This window comes from Pleurodeles waltl, chromosome 3_1 (genome assembly GCF_031143425.1).
Source record: "Pleurodeles waltl isolate 20211129_DDA chromosome 3_1, aPleWal1.hap1.20221129, whole genome shotgun sequence".
Taxonomy (NCBI): Eukaryota; Metazoa; Chordata; class Amphibia; order Caudata; family Salamandridae; genus Pleurodeles; species Pleurodeles waltl.
Genome location: NC_090440.1, coordinates 74389446 through 74401513, shown reverse-complemented (window position 1 = coordinate 74401513; position 12068 = coordinate 74389446).

Sequence of the window (12068 nt, the reverse complement as noted above, 5' to 3'; positions counted from 1 at the left end):
CTCCCCCTCTGTCTGTAACAACTTCCCTCCTGCATCCTCTTGATGCTCACAAGCTTCCTGCCCTCCTCCCACTGTCTGTAACGACCTCTATCCTGCAACCCCTTGATGCTCACAAGCTTCCTGCCTCCCCCCACTGTCTGTAACAACCTCCCTCCTGCAACCTCTTGATGCTCACAAGCTTCCTGCCTTCCCCACTGTCTGTAACAACATCCCTCCTGCAACCTCCTGATGCTCACAAGCTTCCTGCTTCCCCCACTGTCTGTAACAACCTCCCTCCTGCAACCTCTTGATGCTCACAAGATTCCTGCTTCCCCCACTGTCTGTAACAACCTCCCTCCTGCAACCTCTTGATGCTCACAAGCTTCCTGCCTCCCCCACTGTCTGTAACAACATCCCTCCTGCAACCTCCTGATGCTCACAAGCTTCCTGCCTCCCTCCCCCTCTGTCTGTAACAACTTCCCTCCTGCATCCTCTTGATGCTCACAAGCTTCCTGCCCTCCTCCCATTGTCTGTAACGACCTCTATCCTGCAACCCCTTGATGCTCACAAGCTTCCTGCCTCCCCCCACTGTCTGTAACAACCTCCCTCCTACAACCTCTTGATGCTCACAAGCTTCCTGCCTCCCCCACTGTCTGTAACAACATCCCTCCTGCAACCTCCTGATGCTCACAAGCTTCCTGCCTCCCTCCCCCTCTGTCTGAAACAACCTCCCTCCTGCAACCTCTTGATGCTCACAAGCTTCCTGCGTCCCCCCACTGTCTGTAACAACCTCCCTCCTGCAACCTCCTGATGCTCACAAGCTTCCTGCCTCCCCCCAGTGTCTGTAACAACCTCCCTTCAGCAACCTCTTGATGCTCACAAGATTCCTGCTTCCCCCACTGTCTGTAACAACCTCCCTCCTGCAACCTCTTGATGCTCACACGCTTCCTGCCTCCCTCCACTGTCTGTAACAACCTCCATCCTGCAACCCCTTGATGCTCACAAGCTTCCTGCCTCCTCCTACTGTCTGTAACTACCTCCCTTCAGCAACCTCTTGGTGCTCACACGCTTCCTGCCTCCCTCCACTTTCTGTAACAACCTCCATCCTGCAACCTCCTGATGCTCTAACTCTTCCTGCCTCCCCCCTCTGTCTGTAACAACCTCCCTCCTGCAACCTCCTGATGCTCACAAGCTTCCTGCCTCCCTCCCCAATGTCTGTAACAACCTCCCTCCTGCAACCTCCTGATGCTCACAAGCTTCCTGCCTCCCTCCCCCTGTCAGTAACAACCTCCCTCCTGCAACTTCCTGATGCTCACAAGCTTCCTGCCTCCCCCAGTGTCTGTAACAACCTCCCTCCTGCAACCTCTTGATGCTCACAAGCTTCCTGCTTCCCCCACTGTCTGTAACAACCTCCCTCCTGCAATCTCTTGATGCTCACAAACTTCCTGCCTCCCTCCACTGTCTGTAACAACCTCCATACTGCAACCCCTTGATGCACACAAGCTTCTTGCCTCCTCCCACTGTCTGTAACAACCTCCCTCCAGCAAACTCTTGATACTCACAAGATTCCTGCTTCCCCCACAGTCTGTAACAACCTCCCTCCTGCAACCTCTTGATGCTCACATGCTTCCTGCCTCCCTCCACTGTCTGTAACAACCTCCATCCTGCAACCCCTTGATGCTCACAAGCTTCCTGCCTCCTCCTACTGTCTGTAACTACCTCCCTCCTGCTACCTCTTGATGCTCATAAGCTTCCTGCCTCCCCCCACTGTCTGTAACAACCTCCCTCCTGCAACCTCTTGATGCTCACAAGATTCCTGCTTCCCCCACCGTCTGTAACAACCTCCCACCTGCAACCTCTTGATGCTCACATGCTTCCTGCCTCCCTCCACTGTCTGTAACAACCTCCATTCTGCAACCTCCTGATGCTCACAAGCTTCCTGAGTCCCAAACTGTCTGTAACAACCTCCCTCCTGCAACCTCCTGATGCTCACAAGCTTCCTGCCTCCCCCCAGTGTCTGTAACAACCCCCCTTCAGCAACCTCTTGATGCTCACAAGATTCCTGCTTCCCCCACTGTCTGTAACAACCTCCCTCCTGCAACCTCTTGATGCTCACACGCTTCCTGCCTTCCCCCAGTGTCTGTAACAACCTCCCTCCTGCAACCTCCTGATGCTCACAAGCTTCCTGCCTCCTCCTACTGTCTGTAACTACCTCCCTCCTCCTACCTCTTGATGCTCATATGCTTCCTGCCTCCCCCCACTGTCTGTAACAACCTCCCTCCTGCACCCTCTTGATGCTCACAAGATTCCTGTGTCCCCCACTGTCTGTAACAACCTCCCACCTGCAACCTCTTGATGCTCACATGCTTCCTGCCTCCCTCCACTGTCTGTAACAACCTCCATTCTGCAACCTCCTGATGCTCACAAGCTTCCTGCCTCCCCCGTCTGTAACAACTTCCCTCCTGCAACCTCTTGATGCTCACAAGCTTCCTACCTCCCCCCACTGTCTGTAACAACCTCCCTCCTGTAACCTCTTGATGCTCACAAGATTCCTGCTTCCCCCACTGTCTGTAGCAACCTCCCTCCTGCAACCTCTTGATGCTCACACGCTTCCTGCCTCCCTCCACTTTCTGTAACAACCTCCATCCTGCAACCTCCTGATTCTCTAAATCTTCCTGCCTGCCCCCCCCTCTGTCTGTAACAACCTCCCTCCTGCAACCCCTTGATGCTCACAAGCTTCCTGCCTCCCCCCACTGTCTGTAACAACCTCCCTCCTGCAACCTCCTGATGCTCACAAGCTTCCTGCCTCCCTCCCCCACTGTCTGTAACAACCTCCCTCCTGCAACGTCCTGATGCTCACAAGCTTCCTGCCTCCCTCCCCCTCTGTCTGTAACAACCTCCCTCCTGCAATCTCTTGAGGCTCTCAAGCTTCCTGCCTCCCCCCACCGTCTGTAACAACCTCCCTCCTGAAACCTCCTGATGCTCACAAGCTTCCTGCCTCCCTCCCCCTCTGTCTGTAACAACCTCCCTCCTGCAACCTCTTGATGCTCACAAGCTTCCTGCCTTCCCCCAGTGTCTGTAACAACCTCCCTCCTGCAACCTCCTGATGCTCACAAGCTTCCTGCCTCCCTCCACTGTCTGTAACAGCCTCCATACTGCAACTCCTTGATGCTCACAAGCTTCCTGCCTCCCCCCACTGTCTGTAACTACCTACCTCCTGATGCGCACAAGCTTCCTGCCTCCCCCCACTGTCTGTAACAACCTCCCTCCTGCAACCTCTTGATGCTCACAAGCTTCCTGCCTTCCCCCAGTGTCTGTAACAACCTCCCTCCTGCAACCTCTTGATGCTCACAAGCTTACTGCCTCCCCCTACTGTCTGTAACAACATCCCTCCTGCAACCTCCTGATGCTCAAAAGCTTCCTGCCTCCCTCCCCCTCTGTCTGTAACAACCTCCCTCCTGCAACCTCTTGATGCTCACAAGCTTCCTGAGTCCCAAACTGTCTGTAACAACCTCCCTCCTGCAACCTCCTGATGCTCACAAGCTTCCTGCCTCCCCCCAGTGTCTGTAACAACCCCCCTTCAGCAACCTCTTGATGCTCACAAGATTCCTGCTTCCCCCACTGTCTGTAACAACCTCCCTCCTGCAACCTCTTGATGCTCACATGCTTCCTGCCTCCCTCCACTGTCTGTAACAACCTCCATCCTGCAACCCCTTGATGCTCACAAGCTTCCTGCCTCCTCCTACTGTCTGTAACTACCTCCCTCCTCCTACCTCTTGATGCTCATATGCTTCCTGCCTCCCCCCACTGTCTGTAACAACCTCCCTCCTGCAACCTCTTGATGCTCACAAGATTCCTGTGTCCCCCACTGTCTGTAACAACCTCCCACCTGCAACCTCTTGATGCTCACATGCTTCCTGCCTCCCTCCACTGTCTGTAACAACCTCCATTCTGCAACCTCCTGATGCTCACAAGCTTCCTGCCTCCCCCGTCTGTAACAACTTCCCTCCTGCAACCTCTTGATGCTCACAAGCTTCCTACCTCCCCCCACTGTCTGTAACAACCTCCCTCCTGTAACCTCTTGATGCTCACAAGATTCCTGCTTCCCCCACTGTCTGTAGCAACCTCCCTCCTGCAACCTCTTGATGCTCACACGCTTCCTGCCTCCCTCCACTTTCTGTAACAACCTCCATCCTGCAACCTCCTGATTCTCTAAATCTTCCTGCCTGCCCCCCCCCTCTGTCTGTAACAACCTCCCTCCTGCAACCCCTTGATGCTCACAAGCTTCCTGCCTCCCCCCACTGTCTGTAACAACCTCCCTCCTGCAACCTCCTGATGCTCACAAGCTTCCTGCCTCCCTCCCCCACTGTCTGTAACAACCTCCCTCCTGCAACGTCCTGATGCTCACAAGCTTCCTGCCTCCCTCCCCCTCTGTCTGTAACAACCTCCCTCCTGCAATCTCTTGAGGCTCTCAAGCTTCCTGCCTCCCCCCACCGTCTCTAACAACCTCCCTCCTGCAACCTCCTGATGCTCACAAGCTTCCTGCCTCCCTCCCCCTCTGTCTGTAACAACCTCCCTCCTGCAACCTCTTGATGCTCACAAGCTTCCTGCCTTCCCCCAGTGTCTGTAACAACCTCCCTCCTGCAACCTCCTGATGCTCACAAGCTTCCTGCCTCCCTCCACTGTCTGTAACAGCCTCCATACTGCAACTCCTTGATGCTCACAAGCTTCCTGCCTCCCCCCACTGTCTGTAACTACCTACCTCCTGATGCGCACAAGCTTCCTGCCTCCCCCCACTGTCTGTAACAACCTCCCTCCTGCAACCTCTTGATGCTCACGAACTTCCTGCCTTCCCCCAGTGTCTGTAACAACCTCCCTCCTGCAACCTCTTGATGCTCACAAGCTTACTGCCTCCCCCTACTGTCTGTAACAACATCCCTCCTGCAACCTCCTGATGCTCAAAAGCTTCCTGCCTCCCTCCCCCTCTGTCTGTAACAACCTCCCTCCTGCAACCTCTTGATGCTCACAAGCTTCCTGCGTCCCCCACTGTTTGTAACAACCTCCCTCCTGCAACCTCCTGATGCTCACACGCTTCCTGCCTCCCTCCACTGTCTATAACAACCTCCATCCTGCAACCCCTTGATGGTCACAAGCTTCCTGCCTCCTCCTACTGTCTGTAACTACCTCCCTCCTGCTACCTCTTGATGCTCATATGCTTCCTGCCTCCCCCCACTGTCTGTAACAACCTCCCTCCTGCAACCTCTTGATGCTCACAAGATTCCTGCGTCCCCCACTGTCTGTAACAACCTCCCACCTGCAACCTCTTGATGCTCACATGCTTCCTGCCTCCCTCCACTGTCTGTAACAACCTCCATTCTGCAACCTCCTGATGCTCACAAGCTTCCTGCCTCCCCCGTCTGTAACAACCTCCCTCCTGCAACCTCATGATGCTCACAAGCTTCCTACCTCCCCCCACTGTCTGTAACAACCTCCCTCCTGTAACCTCTTAATGCTCACAAGATTCCTGCTTCCCCCACTGTCTGTAGCAACCTCCCTCCTGCAACCTCTTGATGCTCACACGCTTCCTGCCTCCCTCCACTGTCTGTAACAACCTCCATCCTGCAACCTCCTGATGCTCTAAATCTTCCTGCCTCCCCCCCTCTGTCTGTAACAACCTCCCTCCTGCAACCCCTTGATGCTCACAAGCTTCCTGCCTCCCCCCACTGTCTGTAACAACCTCCCTCCTGCAACCTCCTGATGCTCACAAGCTTCCTGCCTCCCTCCCCCACTGTCTGTAACAACCTCCCTCCTGCAACCTCCTGATGCTCACAAGCTTCCTGCCTCCCTCCCCCTCTGTCTGTAACAACCTCCCTCCTGCAACTTCCTGATGCTCACAAGCTTCCTGCCTCCCCCCAGTGTCTGTAACAACCTCCCTCCTGCAACCTCTTGATGCTCACAAGATTCCTGCTTCCCCCACTGTCTGTAACAACCTCCCTCCTGCAACCTCTTGATGATCACAAGCTTCCTGCCTCCCTCCACTGTCTGTAACAACCTCCATACTGCAACCCCTTGATGCACACAACTTCTTGCCTCCTCCCACTGTCTGTAACAACCTCCCTCCAGCAACCTCTTGATGCTCACAAGATTCCTGCTTCCCCCACAGTCTGTAACAACCTCCCTCCTGCAACCTCTTGATGCTCACATGCATCCTGCCTCCCTCCACTGTCTGTAACAACCTCCATCCTGCAACCCCTTGATGTTCACAAGCTTCCTGCCTCCTCCCACTGTCAGTAACAACCTCCCTCCTGCAACCTCTTGATGCTCATAAACTTCCTGCTCCCCCCACTGTCTGTAACAACCTCCCTCCTGCAACCTCTTGATGCTCACAAGATTCCTGCTTCCCCCACTGTCTGTAACAACCTTCCACCTGCAACTTCTTGATGCTCACATGCTTCCTGCCTCCCTCCACTGTCTGTAACAACCTCCATTCTGCAACCTCCTGATGCTCACAAGCTTCCTGCCTCCCCCGTCTGTAACAACCTCCCTCCTGCAACCTCCTGATGCTCACAAGCTTCCTGTCTCCCCCCAGTGTCTGTAACAACCTCCCTTCAGCAACCTCTTGATGCTCACAAGATTCCTGCTTACCCCACTGTCTGTAACAACCTCCCTCCTGCTACCTCTTGATGCTCACAAGCTTCCTACCTCCCCCCACTGTCTGTAACAACCTCCCTCCTGCAACCTCCTGATGCTCACAAGCTTCCTGCCTCCCCCCACTGTCTGTAACAACCTCCCTCCTGAAACCTCCTGATGCTCACAAGCTTCCTGCCTCCCTCCCCCACTGTCTGTAACAACCTCCCTCCTGCAACCTCCTGATGCTCACAAGCTTCCTGCCTCCCTCCCCCTCTGTCTGTAACAGCCTCCCTCCTGCAACTTCCTGATGCTCACAAGCTTCCTGCCTCCCCCCAGTGTCTGTAACAACCTCCCTCATGCAACCTCTTGATGCTCACAAGCTTCCTGCTACACCCACTGTCTGTAACAACCTCCCTCCTGCAACCTCTTGATGCTCACAAGCTTCCTGCCTCCCTCCACTGTCTGTAACAACCTCCATACTGCAACCCCTTGATGCACACAAGCTTCTTGCCTCCTCCCACTGTCTGTAACAACCTCCCTCCAGCAACCTCTTGATGCTCACAAGATTCCTGCTTCCCCCACAGTCTGTAACAACCTCCCTCCTACAACCTCTTGATGCTCACATGCTTCCTGCCTCCCCCCACTGTCTGTAACAACCTCCCTCCTGCAACCTCTTGATGCTCACAAGATTCCTGCTTCCCCCACTGTCTGTAACAACCTTCCACCTGCAACCTCTTGATGCTCACATGCTTCCTGCCTCCCTCCACTGTCTGTAACAACCTCCATTCTGCAACCTCCTGATGCTCACAAGCTTCCTGCCTCCCCCGTCTGTAACAACCTCCCTCCTGCAACCTCCTGATGCTCACAAGCTTCCTGCCTCCCCCCAGTGTCTGTAACAACCTCCCTTCAGCAACCTCTTGATGCTCACAAGATTCCTGCTTACCCCACTGTCTGTAACAACCTCCCTCCTGCTACCTCTTGATGCTCACAAGCTTCCTACCTCCCCCCACTGTCTGTAACAACCTCCCTCCTGCAACCTCCTGATGCTCACAAGCTTCCTGCCTCCCCCCACTGTCTGTAACAACCTCCCTCCTGCAACCTCCTGATGCTCACAAGCTTCCTGCCTCCCTCCCCCACTGTCTGTAACAACCTCCCTCCTGCAACCTCCTGATGCTCACAAGCTTCCTGCCTCCCTCCCCCTCTGTCTGTAACAGCCTCCCTCCTGCAACTTCCTGATGCTCACAAGCTTCCTGCCTCCCCCCAGTGTCTGTAACAACCTCCCTCCTGCAACCTCTTGATGCTCACAAGCTTCCTGCTTCACCCACTGTCTGTAACAACCTCCCTCCTGCAACCTCTTGATGCTCACAAGCTTCCTGCCTCCCTCCACTGTCTGTAACAACCTCCATACCTCAACCCCTTGATGCACACAAGCTTCTTGCCTCCTCCCACTGTCTGTAACAACCTCCCTCCAGCAACCTCTTGATGCTCACAAGATTCCTGCTTCCCCCACAGTCTGTAACAACCTCCCTCCTGCAACCTCTTGATGCTCACATGCTTCCTGCCTCCCTCCACTGTCTGTAACAACCTCCATCCTGCAACCCCTTGATGCTCACAAGCTTCCTGCCTCCTCCTACTGTCTGTAACTACCTCCCTCCTGCTACCTCTTGATTCTCATAAGCTTCCTGACTCCTCCCACTGTCTGTAACAACCTTCCTCCAGCAACCTCTTGATGCTCACAAGATTCCTGCTTCCCCCACAGTCTGTAACAACCTCCCTCCTGCAACCTCCTGATGCTCACAAGCTTCCTGCCTCCCTCCACTGTCTGTAACAACCTCCATACTGCAACCCCTTGATGCACACAAGCTTCTTGCCTCCTCCCACTGTCTGTAACAACCTCCCTCCAGCAACCTCTTGATGCTCACAAGATTCCTGCTTCCCCCACAGTCTGTAACAACCTCCCTCCTGCAACCTCTTGATGCTCACATGCTTCCTGCCTCCCCCCACTGTCTGTAACAACCTCCCTCCTGCAACCTCCTGATGCTCACAAGCTTCCTGCCTCCCTCCCCCACTGTCTGTAACAACCTCCCTCCTGCAACCTCCTGATGCTCACAAGCTTCCTGCCTCCCTCCCCCTCTGTTTGTAACAGCCTCCCTCCTGCAACTTCCTGATGCTCACAAGCTTCCTGCCTCCCCCCAGTGTCTGTAACAACCTCCCTCCTGCAACCTCTTGATGCTCACAAGCTTCCTGCTTCACCCACTGTCTGTAACAACCTCCCTCCTGCAACCTCTTGATGCTCACAAGCTTCCTGCCTCCCTCCACTGTCTGTAACAACCTCCATACTGCAACCCCTTGATGCACACAAGCTTCTTGCCTCCTCCCACTGTCTGTAGCAACCTCCCTCCAGCAACCTCTTGATGCTCACAAGATTCCTGCTTCCCCCACAGTCTGTAACAACCTCCCTCCTGCAACCTCTTGATGCTCACATGCTTCCTGCCTCCCTCCACTGTCTGTAACAACCTCCATCCTGCAACCCCTTGATGCTCACAAGATTCCTGCCTCCTCCTACTGTCTGTAACTACCTACCTCCTGATGCGCACAAGCTTCCTGCCTCCCCCCACTGTCTGTAACAACCTCCCTCCTGCAACCTCCTGATGCTCACAAGCTTCCTGCCTCCCTCCCCCTCTGTCTGTAACAGCCTCCCTCCTGCAACTTCCTGATGCTCACAAGCTTCCTGCCTCCCCCCAGTGTCTGTAACAACCTCCCTCCTGCAACCTCTTGATGCTCACAAGCTTCCTGCTTCACCCACTGTCTGTAACAACCTCCCTCCTGCAACCTCTTGATGCTCACAAGCTTCCTGCCTCCCTCCACTGTCTGTAACAACCTCCATACCTCAACCCCTTGATGCACACAAGCTTCTTGCTTCCTCCCACTGTCTGTAACAACCTCCCTCCAGCAACCTCTTGATGCTCACAAGATTCCTGCTTCCCCCACAGTCTGTAACAACCTCCCTCCTGCAACCTCTTGATGCTCACATGCTTCCTGCCTCCCTCCACTGTCTGTAACAACCTCCATCCTGCAACCCCTTGATGCTCACAAGCTTCCTGCCTCCTCCTACTGTCTGTAACTACCTCCCTCCTGCTACCTCTTGATTCTCATAAGCTTCCTGACTCCTCCCACTGTCTGTAACAACCTTCCTCCAGCAACCTCTTGATGCTCACAAGATTCCTGCTTCCCCCACAGTCTGTAACAACCTCCTTCCTGCAACCTCTTGATGCTCACATGCTTCCTGCCTCCCTCCACTGTCTGTAACAACCTCCATCCTGCAACCCCTTGATGTTCACAAGCTTCCTGCCTCCTCCCACTGTCTGTAACAACCTCCCTCCTGCAACCTCTTGATGCTCATAAACTTCCTGCTCCCCCCACTGTCTGTAACAACCTCCCTCCTGCAACCTCTTGATGCTCACAAGATTCCTGCTTCCCCCACTGTCTGTAACAACCTTCCACCTGCAACCTCTTGATGCTCACATGCTTCCTGCCTCCCTCCACTGTCTGTAACAACCTCCATTCTGCAACCTCCTGATGCTCACAAGCTTCCTGCCTCCCCCGTCTGTAACAACCTCCCTCCTGCAACCTCCTGATGCTCACAAGCTTCCTGTCTCCCCCCAGTGTCTGTAACAACCTCCCTTCAGCAACCTCTTGATGCTCACAAGATTCCTGCTTACCCCACTGTCTGTAACAACCTCCCTCCTGCTACCTCTTGATGCTCACAAGCTTCCTACCTCCCCCCACTGTCTGTAACAACCTCCCTCCTGCAACCTCTTGATGCTCACAAGCTTCCTGCCTCCCCCACTGTCTGTAACAACCTCCCCCCTGCAACCTCCTGATGCTCACAAGCTTCCTGCCTCCCTCCCCCACTGTCTGTAACAACCTCCCTCCTGCAACCTCCTGATGCTCACAAGCTTCCTGCCTCCCTCCCCCTCTGTCTGTAACAGCCTCCCTCCTGCAACTTCCTGATGCTCACAAGCTTCCTGCCTCCCCCCAGTGTCTGTAACAACCTCCCTCCTGCAACCTCTTGATGCTCACAAGCTTCCTGCTTCACCCACTGTCTGTAACAACCTCCCTCCTGCAACCTCTTGATGCTCACAAGCTTCCTGCCTCCCTCCACTGTCTGTAACAACCTCCATACTGCAACCCCTTGATGCACACAAGCTTCTTGCCTCCTCCCACTGTTTGTAACAACCTCCCTCCAGCAACCTCTTGATGCTCACAAGATTCCTGCTTCCCCCACAGTCTGTAACAACCTTCCACCTGCAACCTCTTGATGCTCACATGCTTCCTGCCTCCCTCCACTGTCTGTAACAACCTCCATTCTGCAACCTCCTGATGCTCACAAGCTTCCTGCCTCCCCCGTCTGTAACAACCTCCCTCCTGCAACCTCCTGATGCTCACAAGCTTCCTGCCTCCCCCCACTGTCTGTAACAACCTCCCTTCAGCAACCTCTTGATGCTCACAAGATTCCTGCTTTCCCCACTGTCTGTAACAACCTCCCTCCTGCTACCTCTTGATGCTCACAAGCTTCCTACCTCCCCCCACTGTCTGTAACAACCTCCCTCCTGCAACCTCTTGATGCTCACAAGCTTCCTGCCTCCCCCCACTGTCTGTAACAACCTCCCTCCTGCAACCTCCTGATGCTCACAAGCTTCCTGCCTCCCTCCCCCACTGTCTGTAACAACCTCCCTCCTGCAACCTCCTGATGCTCACAAGCTTCCTGCCTCCCTCCCCCTCTGTCTGTAACAGCCTCCCTCCTGCAACTTCCTGATGCTCACAAGCTTCCTGCCTCCCCCCAGTGTCTGTAACAACCTCCCTCCTGCAACCTCTTGATGCTCACAAGCTTCCTGCTTCACCCACTGTCTGTAACAACCTCCCTCCTGCAACCTCTTGATGCTCACAAGCTTCCTGCATCCCTCCACTGTCTGTAACAACCTCCATACTGCAACCCCTTGATGCACACAAGCTTCTTGCCTCCTCCCACTGTCTGTAACAACCTCCCTCCAGCAACCTCTTGATGCTCACAAGATTCCTGCTTCCCCAACAGTCTGTAACAACCTCCCTTCTGCAACCTCTTGATGCTCACATGCTTCCTGCCTCCCTCCACTGTCTGTAACAACCTCCATCCTGCAACCCCTTGATGCTCACAAGATTCCTGCCTCCTCCTACTGTCTGTAACTACCTACCTCCTGATGCGCACAAGCTTCCTGCCTCCCCCCACTGTCTGTAACAACCTCCCTCCTGCAACCTCTTGATGCTCACAAGCTTCCTGCCTTCCCCCAGTGTCTGTAACAACCTCCCTCCTGCAACCTCTTGATGCTCACAAGCTTACTGCCTCCCCCTACTGTCTGTAACAACATCCCTCCTGCAACCTCCTGATGCTCAAAAGCTTCCTGCCTCCCTCCCCCTCT